Source organism: Perca fluviatilis, chromosome 4, assembly GCF_010015445.1.
Source record: "Perca fluviatilis chromosome 4, GENO_Pfluv_1.0, whole genome shotgun sequence".
NCBI classification, from domain to species: domain Eukaryota; kingdom Metazoa; phylum Chordata; class Actinopteri; order Perciformes; family Percidae; genus Perca; species Perca fluviatilis.
The window spans coordinates 11,992,477-12,019,951 of NC_053115.1; the positions used below are offsets into that span (position 1 = coordinate 11,992,477).

Genomic DNA, 27,475 nt, shown 5'->3' on the forward strand with positions numbered 1-27,475 from the left:
AAGGTTAAGACTTGAGACTTGCTTGTGACTTGCCTATGTGTGACTCACTCCCATCTCTGGTGCTTTGCACCATGACCTCGAGCCAAACACCCCCCCAGAAGCTTTTTTCACCTGGATCGAACATTGGGAGAGTTAGCGTAGAGTAGCGTTATCAGCTGAATAGCTTAGCGCAGGGGCTAATGGACCCACGCTTGTATCTCGTATGTTATCCCACTAATAATGCCCGAAATGATACCAAACGTCTACAGAAGTACAAACAGGTTATGTACTCATAAAACGATGGATTGGAAAGTTTGTAAGTACACCAGAAGTTTATGAACACTTGCTCTCTTCTGCTAGCTGCTGCTGCTGCTACCTGCAGTTAAACGAGTGCTTAGGGCCGTCTACAAATTACAACAATGAAAAGAGATACAACAAAAATATTTATTAATTTAATGATTAAATAAGGTAATGTCTCCAAACTTACCTCAATTATTACTTGTCTCCTGCTAGTTATACTACAGCACTTACTTTAAAAAAGTAAATAAAAAAAATATTTTTGTTGCATCTCTTTTCGGTGTTGTAATTTGTAGACGGCCCTAAGCACTCTTCTTACAGCAGCAACAACAACAGCAGAGAGCAGAAGCCAGCAGGCAAGTGTTATTTACATAAACTTCTGGTGTACTTACAAACTTTCCAATCCATCGTTTTATGAGTGCATAACCTATTTGTACTACTTGTAGACGTTTGGTATCATTTCGTGCATCATTAGTGGGGTAACATACGAAATACAAATGTGGGTCCATTAGCCCCTGCGCTAAGCTATTCAACTGATAACGCTACTCTACGCTAACTCTCCCAATGTTCGACCCAGGTGAAAAAAACTTCTGGGGGGGTGTTTGGCTCGAGGTCATGGTGCAAAGGACCCTAGGGTAAAATTACTCCGAACCATCACTTTAAGTGATATTTGAAATGGGGGCAATTTCTCCATAAATAAAAAAAAAACTGTGGCATTTCCAACCAGGCACCATAATTGTTCCATTTAGTTGACAGATAGTATGGGCTGTAAGTCTATTAAGGGCCACATTTCTCTATCATATAGTAAAGGGTTCCTTTGTACAAGCTCGGATACTTTTTTCTTCACCAAACAAATATTACGACAATAAATAAATCCTGTATAAATTACCAAAACAAAGATTCCCTCAGTCGTAGTAATAGGTCTTCACAGGAGGATAATAAAGAAACTGTGTCTATGATGTATCTCAATTTGGTTTTTCCATATGGTCCAATTACTGCTTTAATTGAGGCCAACCTTGTTAATTAGCACGCAAGGTAAATTGGTTTGCTGAAAAAAAGAAAATACAAGTGGAGGGTGAGAAGAGGTTAAGAGATGTGTGGGAGAAAATTAAAGAACAGGATGTGTCTGGAGGGGTAGAAACTTGGACAAGTAAACACACACAAACGCACACGCACGCACACACACAAAGACTGTTAAATGTAAACATCATGCATGATTCATCACATTGCTACTGTGTGTAGCTTACCTGGGTGCTGGGGTTGGCCAAAGGGTGTGTGTTATGTCATTAATGAGAAGTCCTTGCGCCAGGTTTGAATTGATGTTCCCAGAAGAGAGAATGTGTGTGAGTGTGATGTAATACAACTTTTGGTGAGAATTTCATGCTTTCTCACAGAAAATAGGAGGGCAGAGAGAGAATGACGTGCAACGTAGGCTCACAACTACAGTAGGGCAGTTGTACCATAACATGGCTGGGACCCCCAGCATGTAGGCCTGAACTGATGTACACGGAGCACATATCCTGTATTTTTTTTTTTATAATGAATAAAATCACGATCAATCAATCAATCAATCAATCAATCAATCAATCAATCAATCAATCAATCGTGAAATTCAAAATACACAGTCACTGCAAGCAGTATATTCAAACTGAGAAGCAGTTTGTTTGCTTAAATGAGACCAATTGAAAAGGTAAAATGATGCAGATGCATTTATCACGACTCTCAGTGGCCCATTCAGTGTGTCTAATATCAATGCATATTTTTAGCGACAAAAATTAAAGAATAAAAAAAAAAATAGGTAAGCCAGGCCATCATTCGGCCGTACTGAGTGATGCTTACTCAGTATTGTGTTACATAAAGCTTTGTAACTGGCAGTGTGTGATAAGAAATGTTGCTGTCAAATATTTCAGTTAAAGCTAAATTGAACCATCACAGTTTTGGATTGTTTTGTTCTACCAACACAGTGCTCCCTAATGTATTTAGGGATGCTTGTTCCATTCATTTCCAAACATGGCTGCCAAACCAGGGCACTACAGTTACACAGACACAAAGTCGAGTGAACATCAAATGCTACAGCAGTTCTCCCCTTTGCCACTGGAGGCAGTAGCAAGCCACTGTGACTAATTTAACATGTAATTAGCTACTGTTAGATTTGCATTATAGGACTAATTTCAATACGGTTTGCAAATATTAATCAAGCCTATATGAATATCTATTTAAGGTTCACCCAAATCAATTTTCCACCACTGCTTAGTTAAGTCATCTGCTATTTTTTCCCCCTACTTCTGCCTGGAAGTGCCTTGGTAGCATTTCTTTGGTTCCATTGGACATAAGCTATTATAAAAGGATGGAGGCCTGTAGTTTTTGGGTGCTATTGTGCCATTTCCCCCCTGAATTTATCATAGCAGGATATTGTATCACTGTCACCCTCACTGTAGGAAAAAAAAATCATAATATAGAGATCTAGGATGTTGTAGACTCAAACTGTATTAGTTCAAACGAAAAATGAGCTGTAACTGTCCACATGTTCTACACTGTATGCGCCACAAACCACAGCTGATCTCAAACCAATCATCTTTTTCAGCGGGATTTCACCTGGCAGCACATTAATCTGACTACAGTTCAGGGCAGGGACATTTATACTGCCAGCTGGGTGATTTTAAAGTGTCTGTGGCCGTGTCTGACACTGGAAGATGAAAGAGGGTCACATTTTTGCATAATATCGGCCTGAGAACCTAACGTCACATCAGAGTGATTAGAGCTTTATCTCTCAGAATAATCTTTTACTTTTTTGTTTTGTTTTACCCTGAACATTTCAATTGGCCTTGCAGGTGAGCTGTCATTGTTGAGGGAAAAAAGCCCGCACATCTGCTCATGAACTTATCTCCTCCCAACGATCCCTATCAAAATGAGCAGCTTATATCTGTCTGAGGTTCACTCTATTAATCTTGTCAAATGGATTCAGAGAGCAAAAGATACTGCGGACATACACAAGGCTGAGGACAGAGGACCAGATGGCCTCGCAGATTGGAGGGAAAAATTCAGAGCAGTCAGTAGATATTGTAGAGAAAAAAGAGAGGGGCAAGAATTTATCCCACTGAGGGGGAGTAGTATTTGCAGGAGTGAGAGGTCATGAAGAGAAATTCACAGAGGGGAGGCAGTCAGTGAAATTGACAGGATGTGACTTCTGCTGTCACTGGCTCTCAGATGTTAAATTGTAGTGCTTTCCTCTACAACTTGCTGTCGTTACGTGCAGCAAAAACTCAGCTCCCTGTTGAATTATACATGTTAGGTAAGACAGATACCAACAGCAGCAGCACATGTATGTGAAAAAAAAAGGACTGCGGTTATCCAAAACCTTCATTGTGTAGTGTTCAGTACAGTGCTGAGTTCATCTTTCAGGTAAATGCATACAGTATGAGAAGGTAGTTTACTGGTTGGCGTGACATGACATGAGATGACGTACATGTAACGCTCCGAGCTTGAATTTCAATGTGAAATATAACTTCTGTCTGCCTTGACTGCACTGCTCAATAGTGCTAAAAATAACAGGTAGAGCAGCCATATCGTGGGAATATCCATAAAAGTCACCGACTGCGGCAGATAAGGCAGAGATTATAAATAAATTACTTGAGTAAAATAAATGACCTTCGCATAGGAACTTCATCAGGGCCATTGAAGTTATTTCCACATAAAAGTATGTGGTAAGAATACCAGTGTTTTATGTAATTTGCAGGATTTGATGATTCACTGGAATTGCACACATGCATGAAAACACTAATATACCTGACAACATTCTCTGTAAGATTCAATAATTTTTACATTAATAAAGTCTGGTGATATACAACACAGTTGCCATATACAGTAATAGGTCTCAGCCTTTTCTCAATTACCTTTCTGCTACAGTAAATGTTAAAATATACTTTCTCTATTCAAATATCATCTGAAATGAGATCACATGTGAGAAATTAAAGCATCTGTCTCTGTCCCAATTATTAGGTTACATCATGTGCTACTGGATATTGAAGACCAGCAATTTGACGTGAGGTTATTAAAATAGAAACCCACATGTTAATAATAGGCACATTAACCCTGATATTCATTTTGTCTGAGAAACACTTTCAACCAAGTCAGACATTTCTAATAATGAGAAGGAGAGAGGAACAAAAGAGAATCTAATTTCGGCCAACATACTGTAGATGAACAGAAAAAAGTCATTTTCACTGTTAAATGTATTTCTATTTTGTTCCAATCCCCTCATAGACAAAGCCATGGATAGATGTGTGTGTGAAATGTAGGAGGATTTATGGTTTAACACTTCCTTACACAGTCATACTGTGCCTGGTGAAAAACAGGGTAATCAGGGACAGTCTCCAAACAGTCATTTCTGCAGCTGTCCTCAATCAAGTTAGATAGCGAGATGCTTTTAAATGTTGGACTTTTTTTTGGGCTTTATCAGTGGTTATCAACCTCATATGGATTAGAAGGGGCTCGCTACACCTATTAGTAGGTTTAAAGGGCCGTTATCATCTATTCACATGGTAACGGTCATTGTTCATGTCTGGACTAGTGATGGTCAAATGAAGCTTCGCGAAACACTGTCTTTATTTTCTGAGCTCACTAGATGGCGCTCTCTGCTCAAAGAAAAAGGTTAAAGGAATGGCAACTCAGTATGTTTTCAACCCTTTGTTGAACAGAGAGCGCCATCTAGTGAGCTCAGAAAATAAAGACAGTGGTTCGCGAAGCTTCATTTGACCATCACTCGTCTGGACTAGCCTGGCTCCGCTCTCCTACGTACTTCCGTACTCTTTTCATTTCCTTTCAGTACTCCGTCTGGATTTGCGGTATATTCTTAGGTTTTCTCCGGCCAAATATTTGGCGGCTCAATCAGCGAACAGAGGGAGTGGCTGAGAACGATGACGTTGAGGATGCTAGAAAGATGCGAGCGAAGCCATTCGGTCCATGGGCAACGCTGCCGTATATCCAGAAGTTAAAGCCTGAGCAAGAACAATCTTTGCTGAGTTTTGTTGGTGGCCATGATGTTGTGGCCCTCCTCCCCACGGGGTTCAGGAAAAGTTTGATTTTCCAGCTCGCTCCGTTAGTGGTGAAGGAGTTGGCTATGGCTAACGCTAGTGATGCTAATGCTAAATATAAGCCGTTAGTTGTTGTCGGTCTCCCCTGTTGTTGCACATGAGCATGACATACGTCACGACCAAACTTTAGCGATTGGTTATGGCAGATCCAGAGCCACTTGTCAATGGAGAGTGGCCAGACTCTCTGTACAAATTAAATGTACGAGAGTCTGGTAGGGCCAGGGTAAGTCTGGACCCCTTGGCGTGGTGATTTAACGCTCTGGGAGTCCATTGTGAATTCAAACAAAGCTAACGTTACTTGGTTAGGTTTAGGCAAAGATACTCTAGAACTAAAGGTAGCACATTACAAGCTGTGCCAACGGTATGAAATGTTATACACTATAAATATGCATGGCCTCGTTTCTGAGCGTAGTAAATGTCATGGGAATGGATGAAAAGTTATATTTGCATAATTTATTTATATTTTCTTTTGCTACATTAGATATTTACACAGCTAAAATTTAGTATTTAGAATTATGAAAATTAGTTATCTGTGGCGTTAGTTGACGTGAGCTTGGCTGTGTTCCCAAACATAAGCACCGGTCTCCCGGTTGAAAGTCCTCAAGCAGTTGTTTTTAGCGTCTAACATTGACGTGGATGGGGGATCCAACTTACCAATATATGATAACAGCCTACTGAGCCAAATAGAAGGTAGTGTAGGACCCTACTGCTTCATATCTATGGAAGTGATAACGCTCTTTCAATGAGTAAAAGGTATTATCTACTGTATGTAAGTATATATATCATGATAGTGTATGATCATATGGCGTGCAGGAAATGAGGAGAGAGACAGAGAGGAGGGATGACATGAAACACCCTGGATGGACTCGAACTGGGGACGTTAAGATTACATGGTCAGGCCACCAGGACACACCACTTCATTTTTGTCATTGACCAGTCCTGCTAGAAATATAACTATAATGCTATTAATCAACAGAAGTTACAACTGCGGCTATAGTTTAGTTTATAAACCATTCATGATTGCATTGTGAAGTAGAGGGTGTGTATTTAAAACATATACAGTAACTTGATATTCCTAACTAAAAATACATGAACATGTTTGAAATATAGGCTACACTACCATCTTCAAATTGATTACACATATTATGTATAATTCATTTGGAGCTGCCTTCAAATAGAAAACAAATGCATTCTTGAACTGAAATGAAAGCTTGACGTCTCTACATGCCGGGATCATTACAATTCAAAAGCCAGAAAAGGTACAAAACACTGCTTTGAGACAGTATAGTTTTCACCATCAGTACAGACTTCCCATTGTAAATACAAGTCAAACCTCACTTAAACTGGATGATGAGTAAAGAGGAGTTAAAGGTGATTTTTATATTGTTTAATTTCATTTTGTCGCTCATGTTTTACTTGTTGAATCATGTTTACTTGTCTTTAGCTGGGGGGAACAATTGTCATTTCTGCTAGTGAGAGAGGGTCAGTAATGGTTGTAATGGGCTTTATAAAGAGATCCTTTAGACATGTCTGACATAAAAAATAAAAATGCAGTCAGGATGCAGACATTACTTCATTCCTTTTTGCATTCTGTAAACATTAAGTTTTGCTTAGGTTCAGATTTTGTTTTTACTTGCATTTTCTTTTTAGTTATTTAATGAGCAGTGTTGTAGGGGCCTGAGGCCTAAGATGTTCATTGCCAAAGACTACTTGTTATTGTTGTGCACATGACAAATAAAGAACCTTGAACCTTGAAGTCAAACAGGCCATTGTTACTTGAGGTAACTGTAGTTGAAATGTCTGTGGAATATTCTTTGGCATTGCACATTAAATCAATTTGCATCCCATGTCTTGAATTGAATACCAAAATGAAAAACATGCCATTTTGGGATTGTCCAACAAAATGACCCAATATAACAAGTATCAGTTTAAGTTTTAAGGGTGGAGATGTTTTTACAACAAAAGCTGAAATGGAAAATACATACAGTAGAAGGTAGAACTACAGGTTCCTCACTGTCAGATGGAACGATAGGTACTGTAGACAGAAAGAGACACAGAAATGAAAAGGCAGAAGCTTTAAAAGCTTTGGGAGGGATTTGGATCCAATAAGCCATGCAGAGGATTTAACCATGTTAATGCAATGCCTACACAAACTGGACACAGTGTGCGCACACACACACACACACACACACACACACACACACACACACACACACACACAAAAGACACACACACACACACACACACACACACACACACACACACACACACACACACACACACAAAAATGCACACGCACAGAGATTGTGGAATGTGAGTAGGAATAAGCCTATATACTGTAATATGTTAATGTGGTAACACAGCAGTGTCCATGCAGCATGTAGGCTACACAATATCCTAACTCCTACATTCAGTCTGGAATTGAGTCAGATCACCCAAAGCAAAAAGTATCAGTGTCCTTCAGAGGTGAGGGTCAACAATCACCAACGTTACATTAAAACTGATCAATTATTTATTATATGTCTACTTTCCCCAGTGGGAGTCCCACAAATGAAGCAAAAGAACAACCCATACAATAGCCTTTCAGTATCTAATGACTGACTGTTCCAGGATACGGCTCAATAATCATTAGAACAAACAAAGCATTTTACATCTAATATACATTTCTTGCGGTAGTGTCAGCACTTTTGTTCTTTTGACCACAGTAGAGTTAGCATTCTAGAAACAAGTTTTATAAAAGCTCCTTGCATGAGGAGTTACGCCGCGACTTCATTAAAGTCAATCCAATGATTGTATGCAAATTAATGGAACAAAGTGTTCCCATGAGAGACAAAATCCCCTGTAAAACTGCAGCCTCGGTCCTGGCCTGCGGTACACAGCTGTGAGACGCAGGATTTCTCAGTCACAAACTACAGTGTAATCAACTGAGGTTTAGAACAAGAGGAGAAATCCGTGGCCATACAGCAGAGGGTAAAGACCATTTAGTGTTGGACCCTGCACAGTATGGTCAGGCAATCAATGTTATCAGTACAGTATGTGCACGATTTCTTTCAACAGGTCAGTGTACAAAATGCTACATTATACTATTTGTCCCTGTACAGTATATAAGCAGTTCCTAGAGGCTTATGTAAATGATGTAATAGTGCTGGAATGTTAGAAGATTTATCATTTATCAACAATCATTTTAAAAATCGATTAATCATATAATCATTATTCGTCAAGCAAAACACTTTTTTATATCTTTCAATATCTTTAGGTTTTTGGACAATTTGAAGACACAATCTTGGGGGAATATGGAATATCAGGAAACTTTGTTCCTCATTTATGATTTTACTGCCAACATTACTTATCACAATCACAGTGATTGTGATTTATGTACTTTATCAGTAAAGTAACACAACAATTCACTGGAACAACAATCTAAATTAATTGTTTTTGTTGTGTGCTGAAGATGAAGTAGGACACACTCCATTGATAATATGAAAGCAAAAATTTGTTAATTTATCATGGATAAAATGCAACACTGTGGCTCTCAGGAGAGGAAATTAGAGCAAATTGATTGTGGGATAAACAAAGGCAATGGGATCAGAGCGTTGGGGACAGCATGTCTCTCTAAAGGCTCTGACACACCAACCCAATGGCCGACCGTCGGCAGAAAAGGCAGTCGGACTGATCAGTCGGCTCCCCGAGGTCAAAAAAGTGCCTCGGAACACACCGAAGCGACACCGACTTGAACGTACGTTCTGCGCGTGCACGATACTTAATACGTCTCCATAACAGCAGGCGGCGCTAATACAAAAAATGAAAACCAGAAATGACGAACGCGTTACGTGGGTCTGGCTTCTCCCGAATTTCAAAGCTGACCATAATTCGGAATACGATCTCGTATTTTACGAAAATAGTTCACCGAAACGTGTTTCTGAAAGCATTTATAGCGAGAAATAGGCCATACAGTTGCTGAATCTGTCTGTTTTTTTGATTGACAAAGGTCAGTTTGAAAGATTGTTGTCAGATTTTGAGAGGCGTTCCTCACGCTCATCCCGCTCGTCATTTCAACAAGTCAAATCGGCCCAAATTAAAGCCGACGGCTCCTCCGACTGACGACGGCACGGAACTCACCATACAGACTCGAGTCACCAACCTCGCCAGACTGTCCGACGGCCGATAATCGGGTTGGTGTGTCAGCTCCTTTACATTTAGTAATTACTACTTTTCAAACTGTGAAGAAATCATCCAAACGTTCAATAATGCCATATTGTCAGAAACATGATGCTCCGTACTATGTGAAGCTATATCTCTGAAGAAAAGAAAAGAAAAAAGCTAAATATGTATATGGACTGTAAACTCACCTTGGTTTAAAAGCAACTATTTGAGGTGCTTATATATAGTAGCTTCTGTTGCATAATTACAAACACTCCTTTGGCTTTGCCCTTTCTTACATAATGACATAAATCATAAATGACGCAAGATAAATACATACACTTTACCTAAGACATAATTAGCGTGCATGTATTTATCACAATAATCTCTTGAATTTCAAATATTTTTTATGCATATGCACTGCTTCACTTCTCATTAAACACTGAATTTAAATGTTGTCAATGCAACTCAAGCCCATTGTTCACTATCGCCATCAAAACTTAGAAAATACACATGTTTTTTTTATATCTAATTCAAACTAAATGGAATATGATGTATGAGGGTGCTTGTTATGGCCATTTGTTTATATTAAAAATGCATTTACATACAAGCAATAATAACAGCAGTTAATAGTACTGTCTGGAACATCTGTGTGATCAACAATGTGAAATGCCGGTTCAAATCCTATTAGAGTACTAAAGGGTGCGCTGGGAGGCACTTAAGTGTCCTAATATGTAAATGAAAGAAGGTTCTGTTATGTAAATTACTGTGACAAAATGCATTTGTAAACTAAGTAGAGGCAGATTTTACTGAGGTCAAATATAACACATTTCTTGGTTTTTACTTAACTTTTCTAATAATCATTTTTTTTGTCCATTATAAAGAGACAACTGCTTTGTATTCTTTTTAAAATGTGTGAAGGGATCATTTAAAAGTTATTGCAAACAATCTGTGATGGTTTTATTGGTTGGAATTTAATAACCATCGCTACCCAGGAAGTAAATGGATATAGGCTCTCAGATGCTTGTCCATGTGCGATTCCTCCTCACAATGTAGTTTTATTTGAGGCAATATTTATCCAATCAATTGTTTGCAGAGGTCAGCATTTGTTAAAAAAATTATTTAAAGGTGTTTTTCTTTTTGTATCCCAGACTATAAAAAGTTAAGCTTTTAAACTTTTCACACTTTGAAGATTCCAGTATGCCCTGATGAATGGGTCGCTGTTTTGTACAAACGTCAGGCAGCTCAGTGGAGCAAAAAAATCCCTAATGCAACAGCTGCAGAAAGGATATTGATTGGTTTCTTCAAGTACAAAAATCAAGGAGGTGCTATCAATGTCACTTGAATTTTAACAACAAGGTACACAGTGGTAGCTCCTCCCAGGACTCTCTTATTCTCTTCATACACTTTCCAAAAAAAAAAAAAAATTTAATTTAACTGTTGCCTCATACAACTTCTTTTTCCTGTACAGTGCAGCAACCTTCATAGTCTCTGTAAAAAGAAAGATGAGAAAGCATTCTATGACTGTACTGTATGTAAAGATGCCACAGTTCCTTTGCAATACTCCTCCGCTCCACAACATGAGCTGTGGGTTGCTCCTATGGATAACATTGCAGAAGAGATTTGTGCTCAGAATGAAATTAATTCAGTGTGAAATCAAGAGTCCAGAGTTGTACTGTACCTCAGGGGAGCCCACAGAGGACACTAATGATGCTGAGCATCGCGTCTATGTTCCATCAGTGCTCATTGCTTTGCGGGCAATGTTGTGCATGCGTCTGCATGACAAAACATGCCCTTTCATCCATGCAACAACACAACACTGGTACACTTACTGTACTCATGTTACATTCAAACTATCTAACATCAGATGCACTGACATTTCTATTCGGATCAGTTTTTGGCCCGAGCAAACAAAAGCCCTCAGAGTTGTATTTGTCTGTACAAAGGACAAGTTCTGCCTCCTACAGCTTAATACTTTTTTTCAGTTTGACAGTCAAAATGCCTTGAGGAGCCATCGTAGTTCAATCTAGACAAGGTCAAGGCTGTAGCCTATTAGCTAATTCTCCTGGCGGTTCAGCTGTTTTAATATATCCAGCAACAACATCAAGCAGGTCACTGTCTCATTAGCACTGGCTCTCGAGTTCCAGTCACAACTGGGTGGAAGATGCTAATAAAGGCATAGAATAAGGACTGAATATCTATCACAGTCCAGAGGGTTGGAGAAAGAAGAGATTCAAATGCAGTGTACCTTGTAGGACAGGGTGAAGAGTCTCTTGTTGAGGTCAGAGAAGAGCAGGCTCAGAGAAGAAGAAATCCTGTAACACAAAGACAGTTCATCAGCTTCAATAGTCCTAAAAAACACATTTAATGTTTCTCACCTAACACAGAAAATGTGTTAATACTAAATTGCTTTAAAGGTTAATGCCTGCAAAAGATGTGTTGGTGGATTTTTACTGGCCAGCAAAGTTTGGATTTGTGAATATGAACATGTGTTTCATTGTCTTCAAAACTGCTTATTTTGTCTTGACAGCTTTTTCATTTATTTGGAAAATCAATTGGCTTTTGGAGATAGGCAAATTGGCACATCTTAAGAGATAAAGCATTTTAATTAAAAACCATAGATTAGATTAGGGAAATGCTTCCTGAGGCAGTAACACTCCAGGAACCCATTTCATGAATCAGCACTAACATAATTTTTCTACTTACATAATATGATTTTTGGATATTGTTCACTAACAGTATAAAGGCAAAGCTTTACAACGTACAGTAAAAACAGGTAGCCCTCTAAGCTGTTGTTTTGTCTTTTTTTAATGTTTCATACCCAGAGGCAATATTCAGAGAGTGCTGCACAAACAGACCTTCGCTAAGAGAAGCTAAGGCCTCAGACAAAAAATGCTTCAACAAGTTCAATGTGCAAGTGTTTTCTTCTGAGACAACCATATTACGATGATTTATAAGAGCATTTTAGGGGCAAACATACCACAGACATCACATATCAGACCCTAATTATAGGACGATGTTGCAGTCTGTCATTAAATATTATATGCTACATCCATTGCAGCCTGGTGTGACGCAAAAGTAGACTATTTCTAGTGACAACATGTCTGTGCGCCACAAGCAGAAATATCAAACTGATTATTTCCTGAGGAGAACTGCTGTGGTTCAGTTGTAAAGGACATCCTCTGTTATGTATAAGCTATTCCTAGTCTATTTTGTAGTCTCTTTTCTGATCTGATCACACCTGGATGCATTTGTTGAACAGTCTGATTCAGAGTTGCTGAAAACTGCTCTGATTTTAAAAAACAGATATTAAAGTTGACTGGCTGTGCAATCACAACGCAGTGTTAGATGACTTGACACAACGTAGCCAAAATACTAGCCAAAATGAAGCGATGAAAAACAAAATAGATGAAGAATAGAGAAAAAGTGATGCTTGATTAGTATTTCAGAACTAGGTTAAGATGTAAGGGGACTAATCCGGATGTTCAGATGTGAGAATTTGCATTAACATTTCATCAATATAATCAGGTTTTACCAAACTTAAATTCTGCAGCATAGCTTTATACAACTTAGTGAATCAAGTTAAACTCAACTAATAGTTAAAAAAAAAAAAATATTCCTTCGTTTATCTTTTTTTTTTTTAACTACTTATGTTTAACAAGGTTAAAGTAATTCAGATAAACCAGGTACTTTTGGCTCTGATGCCAGCTAAATGTCTCATCTCGTACACCCCTAGCATGATTTTGGGCTTTGCCACAGGTCATCTGTGTGGTTCATGTGTATCTGCAGTAAGTTAACTATTTGCTAGTCTCGCTATACCAGACCCTCCTCCAAAGCGAGCTGAAGGAGAGTCTGGCTACTCCGTGCTCTGGTTTAATGGCATTGCTTTAAACCAATCAGAATCATTATGGGCGGTGCTAAACAAAATAGTCAATTTACCATGCAGAGATCTGAGGAACAGTCAACAATTAGTCCTCATAAATCCACCGAATTTAAAATTCCAAAACAAAGAAAGTGGAAGGAAATGGAAAATACATGCATCCAGCGGAATTTCCTGCAGCACCGGAGCAATTCCGGTAAGTGGAACATGAAGGATATAGACTAACTATTTGCATACAAGTGAATGGGTTCACATGCCTACATTATAACTATATGTCTTTGCGTGTACATCAGATCTCAGTACTCTTACAACGCCCTCTTCTATATGAGAAGGGCTCCTAGAAATCAAATGAAACAACCTATCTGCCGGGACACAAAGTGATGCCTGAAACATACTTGACAGCCTACAGCCATAATCAAATGAGTCTGTGGAATTCATGAGATTGGAGCAGTAATGAGGCCTATTTTCCCAGAGTGATATTACAAACAGCGTAAACAAGACCAAGATGAACATCTTCAGGGGTAAAGATTTTCTCAGCACCAGTTCTAACACACTCCATAAAAAGGATTGCATTAAAAATACCCTGTAACGTTTTTGACCACTAGAATTGCTGTGGAACGTTTGCTGAGCAGATCACCACATTCTTTGTATCTTGTTCTACTAGCATGCACACAAAGAAGGGAATGACATTGACATAACTCTTTCAACTGACTGCAAAGGGTGGTAACAGCTATTAGTTGTAATGCACTTAAATGTAGCAGTGGTACAAATAAAGTGAAGAACAGGACAGCAAGGTTTTTTAAACAGTGCACAATTAGGTTGCTCCTAACTATTCGTAAATCCATTAATAACCTTGTGTATAAAGTCCTTCCTAAGTTGTTTGCAGCTACAGTACAAGCTAGTTTAAGACAAGTAATTTACTCAATTAGATTGCACCGTAAAGACTTTAGTGACGGGTAAATCAGTTGCCAGGAAACATCTGGAACAGAATCCAAACAAAAGCGATCAAACTATGTAAACAGGAAGTCACTGTAGGAGGCCAAATGATACATTAAACTTAATTTAATCCTTTGTAAATGTAGAGTTAGTAGTAAGTTGATTTAAACAGGGAGGGATATAATTGATTATGCTAACCTCACTAACGCTATTGTTTGATGGTCAGTCAAACATTATTGACATACCATTTTGTAATTTGAGGTCTATTATGTTGTTTTGATGAAGTGTAATTTCAAAACTGACTTTTATCTTAACAGTATTTTATGCCAGTGTCATACCAAATGTGTCAATCATATATCATTACCTCTTTTACTTTTCACTCTAAACAGGTAGGATATATACTGACCAAGCTTAGGTAAGCTTTGTCAGTTAGTTCAGTAATCTACATTACTATATGCTATACCTAGGCTAAGTTTGAACTTAATAACATTTGAGATAAATGGAAAACTGAATTTAAACAAAACTGTGCACCTTTAACTCTGAAGCAATATGTTGCAATGTGATCAATTGTACCACTGCATATACTGAGGTCAATTTCTCTGCAAATACTGTATCGATCCTTGAGAGTGCACATAGCTTTGGTATTTGTTTTCTGAATTTTGGTTCCTTGCCAACCGCTGGTGCTTTTAGAGTCATCTGAGGAGAAAAAAATATATATTTCTACTGACTGACCAACAATTAGTGCTGAGCGTAGATCCTTGTTTGACTCTGGGTCTGTTTTGCCCATGTACGAGCTAAACCTTTCATTGTGGCTCATGCTGTTATGGTTTCTCAGGGCAAATAGTAACAGTAAGTGCTAACCGGGAGGCCTGAATGCAGCAGGGGCTCACTGAGGCAACATTGGCCTGGTGCATTACCTTAGCTCTCCAGTGACACACTTTCTACTGTGTGAGGCAGCCACTCTGAGCCAGATCTAACTGTTTCACTACAGGCCCCACAGCCTCACTGCTGCTCATCAGCCGCTCGTCTCTGTCATCTCTCATTCATCTCTCCTTTATCTTTCTGTAAACCTGACGGCGTCCGTGTTTTGCCACTCTGTCTAATTGCTTTCTCATAAACCCTGTGCACCATCTCTTTTTATGTCTGATTATCTCTTTTCTTCTATCTTTTTACTAACACTCACAATTGATCATTCGCAAGCCAGCTTTAATGTGACTGACCAAGCCGCTTTGTAAATCAAAAAAAACACCCTTCCCCTCCTTAATCCTGCTATTTTCTTTTTCCCCACTCATTTTACAAAAGGCATAAAGCAAACTGTGACTACACTAAGAGATTGATGAGAAGAGAATTTTCAGATAAACAAACATGAGATCATTATCCTCTTTCTCCCTCTCTCCTACTCTCTTAAAGAGTATGTGCTGCCATACACAAATGTGCACACATTCCGTATCAAATATCTGTACATAGTTATCCTTTTATATTTCCCAGCAGGGTGCTTCATAAACAAAGTCAGACTTAGGCAGTGCATCAAGGGAGTAGTACCCCCCATAATCCACTTTGGATTTTGCAGATTTACCCACTGTCCCTCTCCTCTCCTGTCAGTACCAGCACAGTACCAGGAGTATAACCTCAGCAGGGGTGCTCAAAGGTAACCAATCGCAGAGAGCCAAGATGGTGGTCATGGCTAGGTCAAGCGCGCAGGCATCAGATGTGATACATGAGTACGTACAGTCACCTTCCAACGTGTTTTGGAAAGCACTGAGGGAGAAGCTTGAGCGTGAACTCTTTGTGTGTCAGATTTGTGTGTGATTAAATTAGAGGATGGTTGAGAGGGCAGTTCCAAGGACTTGGGTCGATATTTTATATCGCTTCATGGATATTTTATCAGCTTCTCTATTTCCAGAAGTAGTGACAGTTACTCCACTACTTTAAATCATGTTCACACACACACACACACACACACACACACACACACACACACACACACACACACACACACACACACACACACACACACACACACACACACACACACACACACACACAGATAAAATCCTTGGGATGCAGTGATACAGGATCCCCTCTATTCTCACTGGATGACTTCTTAATAATTTCACATCACCAAAACATATTTCCTCATGAACATGAACTACAGGTCATAGGTCACTCAGTGGTTCCTCATCCGTTTTGTTGTAAGAGCCCTTAGTCATCCCTATTGTGGTCAGATCTCACTAGTCATTGTTACAGTGAAACTGAAGCTGACTCCAGGGGGAGACTCACTTTAGTTTAGCTTTGCACTGTGAGTGCTACTTTCTTGCTCTACTTCATGCTCCACTTCTTGTCCCCTATAAGTTATCTCTGGCATACTTAACTTCTTTAACTGGACCATCATTGCTGAGAAATGTTCATGCTGTAAAGAGAGTAATATGCAAAAGGTTATATTGAGTAATCTTAAAAACTGGCCCTAAACCAGATTCCAAATGACATAAGGAGAGGATTAAAGCCATTCAATATATAATGTATTGAGGATGAGGATACAACATCATACTTTGGATTAGTATTTTCAGCCACACTAGCAGGGTGGCTCTAGGGATAGTCAGTGGGTCGGTCCACCATTTTGGTTTAGATTAAAATATCTCAACAACTACAGTATTTGATGGATTTAATGGCAAGCATGGCTGTAGTCTGGTTTTAAAATGTAATGCCACGGCATCATATAGTACATAATACTAATAATATATATAATAATATATACATAATGTACCAGTGCAGTTCAACAATGGTTAATTATGTATAGTTAAATCTATATTTTAAATTGTATTTGTGTATAGAATTAAAATGTATTATTTCTTTAATATAAGCTTCTCCAGCTGCAGTTTAGCTAAGGGTCAACCACCTCTGATGCAAACCTTTAAGAAATTACAATCTCTGTCATTATAGCCACTTGTATTGGCTCATTGGCCAGTAGAAGATTTCATTTCTAATCAATATAAACATCTTATTAGCTTGTGAACTATTACCCACTACAATGTTTTCTTTGACATTACGCCTATAAACAACCTCAATGTATCGACCATCACTGTGGGTGCAGTGTCTCTCCTCTGATTGCCCCCAGGAACCTCCTTGCTATGGTGACGACCCCTAATGACCACCATTGTGGCAACAGCTGTAGTCGTAGCAACAGTTGGCTAGTGAGGCTCTTTCACACTGAGACAAAAGGACGAAACAGTAAGGAGGAAGAGAGGGCAGAAGGCTCTCTGTCATCAGCAGTCAGACAGGATATGCATCTGTGTCTGCTGAACCTTCTCTCAATTCATCCGTCCGCCCGTCCATCCGTCCATCAATCCTTTTTTGTCCATCAATGTCTCTTGCCCACTTCCCCTTCTGGATTCTCATCTGTCCCTACATGTTATTGCCTTGTTTTCAATAGATAATTAACTGCTTAATGTTCTACTTGAGGCAAATGATTTTCAGAATCATAAATGCACAGATCGTTACCATCATGACAATTATTTCTCTCTTTCTCTTGCTCTGTCTCTTCCAAGATTTACTCTCCAGTTTATAATGCAACACTGATATGGCTACATTAACAACCCTGACAAATCCAGCAACCATCCATCCAAAAACAAAGCAGTATAATTACGTTTTCACCATTTTTTGCTTTCAAACAAGCCATTTTTCCATCACCCACCCTGGTGCTTCTTTCATTCTCCCTTTTCCCCCTCTATTCATTCTTTTATAAAGCACACTGTAATTTTCTCCTCATATCCATTCACCCCACTCAATGTACCTCTCCATGCCTCACACTATCATTTACTCCCCCATATCATATCCACTCTGTCTCACCTATCAGTCTCCCTCTTTTAACCTTCTCCTTCCTTCTTGTCTCTGCATCAGCACCTTCCCCTGGGCTCTGAACGCAATGTACCCCCATGAGCGAGAGCGCTGAGAGAGCCTGAAATATTGATGGCCCCAGGCGAAGGCCGCCTCCAGTACACTCTGCAGGGGGTTAGGACCAGGTCCTCAGTCAGGTAGAGTCAGAGTGGATGAACTTTAGCAAGGATACAGGTATGCTTTGGCAGATTGAGGCGAGGTGGAGTGAGGAAAATGAGGAGAAATGATGTATGTGTATATGTGTGTGTGTGTGTGTATGTGTGTGTGTGTGTGTGTGTGTGTGTGTGTGTGTGTGTGTGTGTGTGTGTGTGCGTAAAAATCCTGTTATCCCAGCTGCCAGCTTGCTTCTTCACATGCATCTGCTGATTTGCTTCCAGGTAATCTGGACCTTCATCCAAGGAAGTGTGTGTGTGGATGAAGTGAGTGGACTCCTGAGCTGGACCTTTTCCCACCCAGCGATCGCTAAACGTGTTTCTTCGAGATTAACCGTGACACGAGCATGAGGTTTGCTTTGAGCTGCTTGTTTATGCACCCCTTCCCCTCCCCCTTCCCTGCTCTTCTTTGCTGTTGTTTTTCACAGTTTTCTTCCACCTCTCTTGACATCTCTCTCCCCCACAACCAAACCCTTAATTTACTTCCCTTCTCATTTTCTGCTCATTAGTCACACTACTTATCTTTGTCTCATGATGTTGCATCCTTCTCAATTTCCTATTTTCCTTTTCTCATTCCTCGGGTGACTTTCTCTATCTGGTGAAGGTGACCTTGGCAAAGAGACCCATAAGAATCACCATGGAGACAGCATACAGTTAGGTGATGCTTATGTGGAGAGGCAAAGGGGGGAGTGGGGTACAAAAAAGAAAGAGAAAGCAATGGTGTGAAGGCAGCTTCACCACAGAGCTTATTTTCTGCGACTCTGATTCATGGTCCCATCACTCTGGTTTAGATTACTATAATATTGCCTCCCTCCATATTTCTCTCGCCCTCTCTTTGTCTGTTCCTTCTTTGAACCGAGGGCAAACATGAAAGACTGCCCTGTTAAGAAAAAAAGAATTAAATCAGATGTGAAGCAATGTGACATGTCTTTATTTTTCTAAACCCTTCTATGTATCAGAGGATCTGGGAGTCTAATCTGCATGGTGAAATACACCTCTTAATCGATGGGAAGTGCTGACTTGGTCAAAGTAGAAATCTGTTCTCCCTAAAATGTAAAATTAAGCTTTCTTGAACACTGGCAGCATATAAATAATGTCTAAACAATTCAGCAGTGTCATAAAGTGCATCCAGCAGTAGTCAAGCAATCAGCTGAATGTGCTAAAAACACAATCACAGGGTTAAATATGGCAATTGCACACGTCTATTGTAATCAAGATACAACTGGCAACAAGCTAATATATTCTCTTTCATCTGTATGGTTGGTATGGTGGTTCACGCAGTCACACCTTCCTTTTAATCCTTGGTTTATAGGGAATAAAAAGTGGATTTCAACCTCCTTAAGCACAGTGAGACGCTGTTGCAGACTTGCTGAAAAATGTATGAAGTGAGAAAAGCCAAAAGTGCAAATGCTGCTGCAGGTTACACATTTCTTTTAGGGATAACTTTTGCTACTCGCACATCTAGGTACAGTTAGTTAGTTAAACATTCTTTTAACAAAATTTGCCATTGTTTTAAAATGGTTATTGGTTTTCCATATGAAGAATAATAAATAAAAAAATAGTTATATAATAAAGTTGTTAATTCCTAAAATATCCAAATACTATATGGTAAATACACCTGGTTAACACACTGTTCTATTTAGGCAGCCACAAACCTTGGTTCAAGAAAGAGCTTCATCATTGTTAAACTTTCAGAAAAGGCCCATGCTAACCACTGAAATGATACAGGATAGATAACCTGTCCTCCAGGTTCAAGACGAAATCCTTACTACTACTTTACTACATCAATTTCTTCCTACTTCCTGCATTGGCACTGGAAATTGTGTAATTGACAATCATTACATTGGCATTATTCCTGCAGGACAATGGGCTGGTGATTCATTGCCTTCTTGATTGTATCTGCACAGGTCTAAAACACAATAGGTCAAACTGGCACTGGATATTATGAACACATAATTTCGCTGTGTGACGAGTAGGAGAACCTTAAGACAAAGGGAGAGAGGAAATATTCATGGCTGTTCTTGTGTTGCATTCCCAATGTGACAATATTGTTCTGTGCTTCCATGAAATAGGAAGTCGTCAAGAGATAAACGGAAAAGATGGACCTTTCAGAAACTTGAAGCAGGAGGATTAGCAGAAAAAGAAAACATGGTTTTCTTCGCTACCAAATTCTCTGGCCCTCAGTTGCTGTGTCAAGGAGATGCAATCAGGCCTGCAATGCGTCACTCACACAGCCGTAGGCAGAGACATTCACAGCTGCCTGTCAAAATTAGGGCATTAACTCTAAATGTAAATGTGTAATATTTCAGTATAAAAACTTCAGTTGTTATTTGTAACATTTTTATACGGAATTCAGGAGGACCACAGGCAGGGTTCAATCTGCGTCGAGGCTCTCAGTGCAGTGTGTCGGTTTTATCACACACTAAAGTCCATACATCTGGATCTTGTGCAAACCCCTGCAGTGTATAATTTACCATGGATGGGACCACACTAACTGTACAGCACCAGATTGGATGTGAAACCTAAGCACCAACTTTCTGTATTTGTAGTGGTGGTTGGCAAGCAAAAAAAAATTTGACTCTCTGCGGTAACACAAGCCTGCACACATCATGTCAAAACATACAGGGGTGCAATCATAGCTCACCTGGTAGCGCATGAGCCCCATGTACCAAGGCTCAGTCCTTATGTTAGCAGCCCAGGTTTCGAATCAGACCTTTCTCCCCCTTTCCTGTCTACAACTGTCCTATCAATTAAAGGCCAAAATGCCTTAAAAAAACAGTCAAAAATAGATTAAAGAAAAACCAGAACAGATATAAAAGTGGGTAAAACAATTTTTTTTGAGTGTTTGCCAGAGATTTAGAGTAGATCAGTTGAATAGATTTACAAACAAACCAAAATCAAACGCTAAGTTTCCCCCTTCTACCAGCTGGTTGACAGAGGTAGAAATGAGTGCAATGTTTTATATATCCATATACATCCAGCAGAAACGAAGAAAAATGTGCCTTCATTTGGAGTCGTCTTTGTGTCCACCTAATGAATGTAACATTCAACATCCAACGTTCACTACCCTTGCAGCTCTATTTTGGTCTCCACCAACTCCTGAGGGGAATAGCTTTTGCTAAATGTTCCACTATGTTTACCAACTTGTCCCTAACTTTGCCTGTAATTTAGTGCTGGGAAGGTAAAGTACAGTGGGTTTCAGGCCGTACAACCAAAATACATGAAGCTGAAGATGCTAAAACGCTCCATAGAGCTGCGTGGAAATGGACAGCTGAGTGATGATTCTCTGTGGGTTTATCTCTACAAGTGACCTCTTTCACATTACACAATAATCTAATCCAAAATCAATATACAAATTAGTGCATCTTTAAATTAAAGAATATATAGTCAAGTATATCAATATTGGCATAGTTGATTACTGGGTTTATGTTTACCAATATGATTTAGCAGTGCAAAATAAAAATTGTCATCTAATCTTAGGCAGATTTGCAGACAGTGGGTGGCTTTCTATACCAGGAATAACTTATTGCTTGAGTTTATGTGCCCATGCTCGTGTGTGCACAGGGAAAGTGTATGAGGGCTTACTTGAGTCTGTGTGAGCACATGGACAATCTCAAAAATGTCTGGCCAGTGCCAATGCTGAATGAGAGCAGAGCGGCTGAAACAAATACTGTTTTCTAGCAGCTAACTGTGGAGGAGTAGATGGATGGAAGCAACTCTGTATCTCTGCCCCATCATTGATACAGAGCATTACAGGGCACTCAACAGAGGGCGAGTCAGAGAGAGGGACGCAGAGAGAGGAAAAGGCAGTAAAGAAGAGGTAAGAGGGGAGAGTGAGGGTAATTGGAGATAGTGTGAGAGGTAGAGAGATAGAATAGTAAAGTTTGGACACAAGGACTTGACAATTTGTAGCAGTTGGTGCCTCTTCACAATACTAGAAGGATGAGCTTTGTATGCTAACAATGTAGCACAGATAATCAATATATACTGTATATATATACAGCTGCACTCACACTAGCACACACGTGTTATCAAGCCCTTGAGAACAGAATGAAATCTCCTCACACTCCAGTTATTAGAGTAGAATCCTTACATCTTGCAATTCATTTTCTAATGAGTCTAATTAAAATCCAGAACAGCAAAGAGTGACTAATGTGATTGTGCTGTGGTGTTGACCCCTGAACATTGTGTGTGCTGTAAGGATTTGTTTACCATGAAGGTGGTTTGAACGGCACAAAAGGCTAAACCAAAAACCAGTAATTAGAAAAATATCATCAGTAGAGATTAATTAAATTATAAACATAATAAATGGCATATAAATGCAACCAAACTACTGTGTACAAAAAACTACTGATAGCAAGCTTGTTCTTTTATATGCACAACTCAAGCAAACTGTAAAATTCATAGCCTATCACTGTGTGTACAACACTGTATTGTTGGATGACATAACAAACAGAAATATTGATGAAAATGAAAGAAAAAAAAAACATTATTTGTGTTGTACACTCAAATTTATGGACACACAAAGTTGCTAACCCTTGTTTTGAGTTGGTTTGACTCAAAGCACATGACTATTTTGCCAGGTTTGTTGTTGAGGTGTAAACTATGCAAACACAGAGCAAACTAGATTAGCATGAAAAGCACAAAACTAGGCCTGGGGTGCACTAAATTATAATTACATGGAATTAGCTCCACAGACTCTTACTGTTAGAAAAAGCTAAATGTGGGATACTAAGAACTATGTGTACCTGCTAATGCTTCAGCATGCAAAGTCCCATCTCAGCAATCCACCTCAGCCTCCTGTCACTTCATATTTCTGCTTTGTAAAGTCATGTGGTGTGATTACACGCTACAGAGGTGCTGCAAAAATGAAACAGAAACAGCTCAGAGGATTATGTAATCAATTTATACTACAGTAAACATATAAACACACACAGACACACACACACACACACCACACACACACACACACACACACACACACACACACACACACACACACACACACACACATTCTTTTAACATGTTATTGAGTGTGTATATTTAATATATATGAAATATCATAAGATTTGCTAATATGCAAATACTACATGAGGGAAAACATGATGTCCTTAATGTGACCCTTTCTCACATCATTATCATTTACACATACCATTCTTCAGGGTGAAAGGCCACTGATGTCACTGCCTTGTTCCTCAGCCCCATTTAAACCTCAACAATTTATCATGAATACACATCATGTGTGACCATATTTGATGAAGAACTAAATTAAGTTGACTAACAGGCTTACATAACAGCCCTGCTGCAGTAGTCGCAGTGTATTCTAATGAGCTGAATGAGCCTCGTGACCTCTCACTGACTTCTGTGCTCAGATAAGTTTCTGGTCAGCCTGAATACCGTTTTTAGACAGTGAGGGCAATGACTGGTGTCCTGCATTAGCACATGTATGAGTAGACAAAGGAGGGCGAATGAGGTCAGGCTTATCAGACAAATGGATTTTTGGAATTTGTGAAGTACGCTAAAAGCATTCGTATAAAACTACATTTGCTATTTCTGGCAGCTTCAAAAATGTTGATGCATTTGACATTTCAGTGCAAGAGATCATAGAAACAGCGCCACAATAATCTGATATTTAGCCAGTAAAAGGATAGAGCTCTCTCAGAATACAATCACACACTTTTATCTGCTAGTTTCAGACCTGCAGCAGAGCACTTTGCACATTCATGGTTACTGTAGCTGTGATGCTTTTGTCCCTGAGACACAGTCAACACTCATGTCTCACAGGCATTTTTGAAAGGCCAGTAGATGAGAAGATCTGATATTCTGAGATTGCGGCACATGGATTGGATTAAACCATAAATGAATAAAACAGTATCTTTCTTCTGAAATTTAAAAAACAAAACAAACCCTGTGGTGTTAACAGAATATGTTAAATAACAGTCTGCACTGCAATTTTAATTTACCAAAATGCTATGACGTTTTCAAATTTATCAGGAAGTGTGTGTGTGTGTGTGTGTGTTTGTGTGTGTGTGTGTGTGTGTGTGTGTCTGTGCTGTTTCAAATCAGAAAATATTCTGTTTAGTCTTTACACAAGATTACTACCTGGTCATACATCTCCACACACATCTCCAGTAAAGATTTCTACCTCAAGTCTGTCGTGTCAGTGCTGCAACTGAAGTGAGCTATTATCTCCCAGCATGAGCAACCCCTGAAGGATTAACCGCCAATCCTTCTTAAATCTGCCCTCATCGTAAAAAAAACCACCACACAAGCTCTTGCAGGGATACTGTTGGTGCAGCACAATTATAATAATACCAACAGGCACTGTCAGGACCCCATCACTACCAACTATGAAAGACTAACTACCAGCTAGCTCTACCCTAGGGTTCAAATGTCAGACTGTCACAGCAATTTGCTAATCCTGTTGCAGATGTCATGCTGAGAAGTTGAGTTCTTCCTCTTCTATTGTTATGTGGTGTTTCCTTTGAGTGTCTTAATTTTCTCCTACAGAAATTATTCTTCCTTTACTCATTTTTAAATTAGAATTAACTGATCCTTAAAATGATCAACTAGACAAGACAAAAAAGGGACTAAAAAATAGGCGAGCCTCAGGCCAGAATCTTGCAGTGCTCTTTCTTTTTTGCACATATAACATAAATGTCCCCAGGTCTGGCAGGGTATGCCAGTTGAGATTGTTCATGCAAGCTAGTACATGATATCATGGAGATAAAAAACTGAGTCACGTCAGTGTTAGTCTATATCCACGACATTCCACTTCTGGGATTGCTCCGTTGCTGCCGGAAATTCCGCCGGATTTCACTCTTTTCTGCTGGATGTTCGTCACCTTCCGCTTTCTTTGTGTTGGAATGTTAAACTTGATTTATGAGGACTATGGTTAACTGCTCCTGAGATCTATGCAGGGACGATGACGATTGTGATTGGTTTAAAGAAATGCCAATAAAGCAGAGCATGTTTTTCTCCCATTGCGGAATGCTGTGTGGACTAGCAAGACCCTCCTCCGCAGCGCTGTGGAGGAAGGTCTGGCAAGGCGAGACTACATCAGTGTTAACAGTTTAGATATTCTCTTAGAAACCATCACTGCCACGGTAATCCTCCTATTGCCATTTTCAAATGCTTTAGCAGCAGAGCTGAAATAACTCGAAGATGACAGGTGAATCATTTTCATTTGGGGACATTTTTTGGAAGGAGAATTGACACGAATCAAGCCTATGTAAGAATCAGCAGTTTGTTCATAAAATACATCTGTGTTGTGGTCTGTGAGTCAGCAATGACGAAATCCAGTCTTGTTAAACCATACAACTCCCACATGTTCAACGCATCGCCGATGGCAAGATGGAGTCAGCATAGAAACAAAATCTGATGGTTCCTTGTGTTGTCAGGACATGGTCCAGGTCATTATATAGGGCAAAAAAGAGGGCAGTGGCAGCGGCAGGATGGGAGGGAGAAAGAGAGGTGAGGAGGCAGAGAAAGGGAGAGGATAGGGAGAAAAGCAGAGATAGTGCAGAGAGAACAAAGGAGGAATGAAGCAGTAGCATTGAAAGAGACAGAAGCTGACCTTGGAGCACCCTAGCATTAGCTTGCACAGAACATAGCAAGGATTTGAGCAAATCAAAGCTTTCCACTTCAAAATAATCCACATTTTGATTTGGCTGATAGGAAGCTATCAAATGTGTGGACAGACAGGTCAAAAGCTCAACAGTCAGATACATATGCACATACTTCATGCATTCAGGCAAAGGCCCATATAAACATGCAAGTGTACATCTCTTCCTCTGTCCTCACCCACAAATACACAAACACACACTTGACTCTGCCTGTCCATCACCAGAAGGGTACCAGTTCACCATCATGCTCGCACATCTTTCTATTTTCTCTGCCTAACAAAACCTGTCATTCTGTCAGGGCTGCAGATTAACTAGAAAACAGTTTCCTCCTCAAGTCAATTTTACAGAGGTAGCGTTGAAATAGCCTGGCTATTTTTGGTCTTGGAGTGTATGTGTGCGAGCATCCATATGTGTGAATGCAGTGACCATGTGTGGCAATTACCACAGTCAAGACAAGCGACACAGCTATCCACTGCACACCACACCAAGTTTTAATGAGTTTATGTCAAGTTGAGACGATTCTTCATTGATCTAAGCAGGTGACATACCACAATATTTTAATGCGCTTAGAAAAGTATGTAGTATCCGGGTAATGTCTTAACTGATTAAATTTTTCAAAACAAGTTTCAGTGCAAATGGGAGAATATACGCAACTCAGCATCTTTATCATGCGGTATTCCACAAATCTATTTTACACCATTTTTTTTATATGTTGCTTTAGTAATTATGAGTAAATATGATGTTCTTACTGCTAGGATGACACAGTTGTATTCACAAAGTGTCCTGCTGCTGTTGAAAGTGACAAGTTTTGGAGAAAAAATTGTCGAAATTTTATGTTTGAATAGAAAACTGAAATATTTTTTTCCTTCAGAGTCCCATACATCTAAAATTGATTGGCACATTATCCCCATGATGATTAAATTATAAAGATAGAAATTATAAAATAAATAAAATGTTTTTAAAATATAGTTTTAACATAATAGTGAGTATTATATAATATTGTATTATGGGTATCAAAATTAAACAACTGCAACAGTAGAGATAGATCGAAGTAAAATATATGTATTAAAAACTACATGCTGTTTAATTATTAATTCTATTTGTTTAAAGCACGAGACTAATAGAATGAAAAAAAACTGATAAATGGTAGATAGAAAGAGAGAGCTTGCGGCTGGGTAATATTGGATGTTTCTATTAACACATGATTTTTTCCTGCTTTTGCTAGAGTGTGTGTTTGTTGTTATTGGTGGGTTTTTGACAGTTTGTTTATTTCTGGATCTATCTGCCTGCTCTCCTCTTCTGTGGACGACTGCATTACTTCTCTTCATCCAATACTTGTCCACTTCATCTTTAAGCATCATTTATATTTCCTCCTCTCCTCTCTTCTCATCGGAGCACCAGTACCCGACAGCAGTACTAGCAATTAGGTCAGCAGTTGGCCTATTTAAAGCATGAGGAACTCAAGACCTAGATTTGCTT

At 39.3% G+C, this 27,475-nt stretch overlaps 1 protein-coding gene across 4 annotated transcripts in view; it reads right to left on the reverse strand.

The window, feature by feature from the left end:
- Positions 1 to 27,475, reverse strand: part of dlgap4b (discs, large (Drosophila) homolog-associated protein 4b) — a 125,134-nt gene that overhangs the window by 76,610 nt on the left and 21,049 nt on the right. For 3 of the 4 annotated variants that reach the window (XM_039797805.1, XM_039797803.1, XM_039797807.1), the window contains exon 2: positions 11,758 to 11,824. The gene's annotated coding sequence lies outside the window, so the exon portion shown is untranslated. Of the gene's footprint in view, positions 1 to 7,354; positions 7,405 to 11,757; positions 11,825 to 27,475 lie in introns of all 4 variants that reach the window. The other variant, XM_039797804.1, reaches the window with a different exon arrangement.